The 4376-nt window shown below is 32.4% G+C and overlaps 1 pseudogene; it reads left to right on the top strand.

Annotated features, from left to right (window-relative positions):
- Positions 1-2185: 2185 nt before the first annotated feature.
- LOC111985891 (cytochrome P450 71AU50-like) lies at positions 2186-4376 on the top strand (annotated as a pseudogene).

The raw sequence follows: 4376 nt of genomic DNA, 5'->3' as shown, positions 1-4376 counted from the left end.
TAGGGGTATTTTGAAATTAAAAAAAAAAAATCGGTCCAAGCAGGAAAAACCTCTTAAATAGTAGTATAGATAATATCTAACAAATAAAGTTTTTTTTTTTTTTTGATAGGACAAACAAATAAAGTTGTTGATTTGGCTTTTCAAAAAACAAAAACAAAAAAAAAAGTTGTTGATTTGGTCTGCTTTTCTTTAACTTATTTGTTGTTGTTTAAACAATATTACACGTATTTTTACTCACTTTTTAACTCATATATTTTCAAAAAATACGAACAATATTACTAAAACAACATTACTCAATAACCCTTATTTACTAACAGGACAAGAAGCTTTATAATGTTTATAGGGTCCAAAATCTTTTACACGGAGGAGTGTTTTAACTCACGCGCTATCGTATTCGTATTCGCCTTTAATTTCCTAGTCAAAAAAGGTGGCGTTTAAACATTGAAGTCGAAGCCATTCTCACTGTTTTTTCGTAAATCCAAAAACAAAGATGTGCTTATCTTGAATCCTTGAGGTAGTCCGTGGTTGGTAGTTTCTTTTTTGAGAAGTCGTAGTTGGTAGTTAGTACAACTTGAAATCAGATTTGCAACATTACCCAATAGCCCTTATGTACTAACAGAACAAGAAGCTTGATTATGTTTATAACTTTATAGGGTCCAAAATCTTTTACACGGAGGAGTGTTTTAACTCACGCGCTATCGTATTCGTTCTCGCCTTTAATTTTCTAGTCAAAAAATGTGGCGTTTAAACATTGAAGTCTAAGCCATTCTCACTGTTTTTTCATAAATCCAAAAACAAAGATGTGCTTATCTTGAATCCTTGAGGTAGTCCGTAGTTGGTAGTTTCTTTTTTGATAAGTCGTAGTTGGTACTTAGTACAACTTGAAATCAGATTTGCAAATCTCCAATTTTTTTTTCCTTCATAAAATGTTAAAATTATTATCAACTTTTTTTAATTTAAAAAAAATGACTTACAAATTAACTTTAACTTGACAATGCGTAATATTTCAACAAAAAAATATACACTAATCTCATCACACATGTTCCGCATTTGAATAAGACTCTTTTTTTATTTTGAGTTTAATATAATTTTTCAATTTGAATTTATCTATTGTTAGTGATGTTATATTAGAAGAGATTTTTAAGAAACTAAAATTTATGATTTAAAATGAAGTAAACCGCTTGATTTAGTGTGTGCTAGCTTTTAAGGAAAAAAAATATATCAAACGTGCATGAGATATATTTAAATAGAAAGTGTGCTAATTTTTAGGAAAAAAAAAGTTTCTTTAGTAGTTTTTTTTTTATTTTTTATTGGGGGGTCTCAAACATACACATCTTTACTCTCTTTTTTATAAAAAGAATATATAGATTTTTTATGAATAACACATCAATTTATAAAATTTATATAAGTAAAATTTATGAAAAATGATCATCTACATTTATAATTGATTTACTTTATAATTTAGATTAAATATTACAAACTTAAAAGTGTGTAGATTACTAAGTCATTTTAAATTATGTTTCAGTTTGTAAACCTTTATATCTAAGAAATAAATTTTTAATAGTGAAAATCCTATTTCAAATTTGTAGCATAAGATCACTTCTTCTTTTTTTATCCTATACATTTACCATTCTTTTAATTAAACAACTAAAAAAAATACTCAATCTGTAAAAGAGAAGAGAAAATGATAATTAAACAACTAAAAAATACTCAATCTGTAAAAGAGAGAGAAATGAGAAGTAAGTGATACTTCATCGTAATAAAAATTTATCGGATAATCCTAGAATACAATAACTTCACATCAAATAATTACTCTCTTTTTTAACCCGTACTCTTAAATTTTAAAAGTAATGACTCTTATTTCTCACTCAAATAGCAAAAGAGAAAAAACCAAAAAACAAAAACAGAAAAAACCAATGATGAAAATGGTATAGACTAAATCTCAAACTGCCGAGGAATGAGTGAGAACCACCTTATAAACTTTATCCAATCAACTCCTTGTTCAATTACTTGACAACTAATATTTACTATATTTAGTAAAAGAAGAAAAAGAAAAAGAAAAAAATATCTTCCATATACGTCCGCATTAAAAATATCTAAAGTTTTTTTTTTTTTTCTTTCAGATAAAAAAAAAATCTAAAGTTTATTGTCCGTTTGTACGATTTCCTGTCATAAATAAAAAACTCCATATGTTCATCAAAGAAAAAAAAAACTGAGCTTGCCTTCACCACCCAGTGCGCTCAGCCTTAAAAATGCCCACCATGGCTTGGACATGGATCATACTCTCACTTGTTTTGCTTGCTTATATCCTAGTACAATGGAAAAGCAAAACCAAGAAGAGGAAATTACCTCCTGGTCCAAGAGGGTTCCCTATCTTTGGGAACCTTCATATGTTAGGAGAATTCCCTCATCAAGATCTTCATCAACTAGCTCAAAAGCACGGTCCTATCATGCATTTGCGCTTAGGGATGGTACCTACCATTGTTGTCTCATCCCCTCAAGCTGCCAAGCTATTCCTTAAGACACACGACCTTGTTTTTGCTAGTAGACCACCTACTGAGGCTGCAAAGCACATCTCTTATGAGCAAAAGAGCTTGGTCTTTGCTCCATATGGTTCTTATTGGCGCAACATACGTAAGATGTGCACCCTTGAATTACTTAGCAACCTCAAAATCAATTCTTTCAAATCCATGAGAAAAGAAGAGCTTTACCTATTGATAAAGTTCATTCAAGAGGCAGCACATGAACATGTTGCTGTTGATCTCAGTGCCAAGGTTTCGTCTCTCAGCGCAGATATGACTTGCCGTTTGGTGTTTGGGAAGAAGTACATGGAGAAGGAGTTTGATGAGAGGGGATTCAAGTCTGTAATCCAAGAGGGTATGCAGCTATTCGCAACTCCTAACTTAGGTGATTACATTCCTTATGTTGCACCCCTTGACCTTCAAGGGCTAACTCAGCGCATGAAGGCTGTGAGTAAGATCTTTGATGCCTTTTTGGAGAAGACCATTGATGAGCATGTCCAATCCAAGGATGAAAATAAAACCAAGGACTTTGTTGATGTCATGTTGGGCTTCATGGGATCCGAGGAATCTGAGTACCGAATTGAACGGCCCAATATCAAAGCTATAATCTTGGTAATTATTCAAAGAACTTACATGATATTAGTAAGGAGTCAAACAAATCATATATCAAATCGTTAAATTAATAATATAGTCAAAACTGATTCTTTGTGCTTCTGTCGAATTAATTGTATTAGGGAAAAAAAAAAACGATTCTATATGTTTGTGTGTAGAATTCAATTATGTACCAAATATAATCTTGTTTATACAATATGATTTCTAATTATTTTTTATTTATACTATCCTACTATCTACTTAAACACTAATTTTTATAAGAATTAATCAAGTTGAAGCTAAAGCAGCATCATTTGCTAGAATCAAAATTTTACTCTACTGTAGTTTCTTTACTAGTCGATCCCAATAATTTAGGGATTAAGACTTGTTTGTTGTAATTTTCTAACCATGATTTTCTTACAGGATATACTTGCCGCCTCAATGGACACTTCAGCAACAGCAATTGATTGGATGCTCACGGAACTAATCAGGCATCCTCGTATAATGAAGAAAGTTCAAAAGGAGTTGGAAAATGTGGTGGGCTTAGAGAGGATGGTAGATGAATCTGACTTGGATAGCTTGGAGTACTTGGACATGGTTGTAAAAGAAACCATGAGGCTACATCCAGTAGCACCTTTGTTGATACCTCATGAGTCATTGGAAGATTGCACTATCAATGATTACCACATACCTCGTAAGTCTAGACTCTTAATAAATGTATGGGCAATTGGGAGAGACCCAAGTGTTTGGACTGAGCCAGATAAGTTTAATCCAGAGAGATTTGTTGGGAGTAACATAGATCTTAGAGGACATGACTTTGAGCTTATCCCATTTGGGTCTGGGAGAAGAAGCTGTCCAGGAATGCAATTGGGTCTAATTGTGTTCGGCTAGTGTTAGCACAACTTGTTCATTGCTTTGATTGGGAGCTTCCTAATGACATGTTGCCAACAGAGTTGGATATGACCGAAGAGTTTGGTCTCACAACACCTAGAGCTAAGCACCTACTTGCTATTCCTACTTATCGCCTTCACAAGTGACAATGTGTTCTTTTTGGTTTTTGTTGTCTAGACTACTAATTAAAGTGCCAGTATGAATGTCTAGATTTGTGGTTGTTTACTTCAACTGCATTTGCTCATTTTGTGGATCATATTTTCTGCTGTACATACCTATCATGTACAACTCTATAAGCTACCATATACCTGGTGTTCCTTACTCATGGAAAAGTGTCGAAGAATAAATTAACCTTGATTTTACATCATTTAA

This window comes from Quercus suber, unplaced genomic scaffold (genome assembly GCF_002906115.3).
Source record: "Quercus suber isolate HL8 unplaced genomic scaffold, Cork oak 2.0 scaffold_707, whole genome shotgun sequence".
Lineage (NCBI taxonomy): Eukaryota > Viridiplantae > Streptophyta > Magnoliopsida > Fagales > Fagaceae > Quercus > Quercus suber.
The sequence above is the reverse complement of the archived record's forward strand: the minus strand, read 5'-3'. Positions and strand labels throughout refer to the sequence as shown.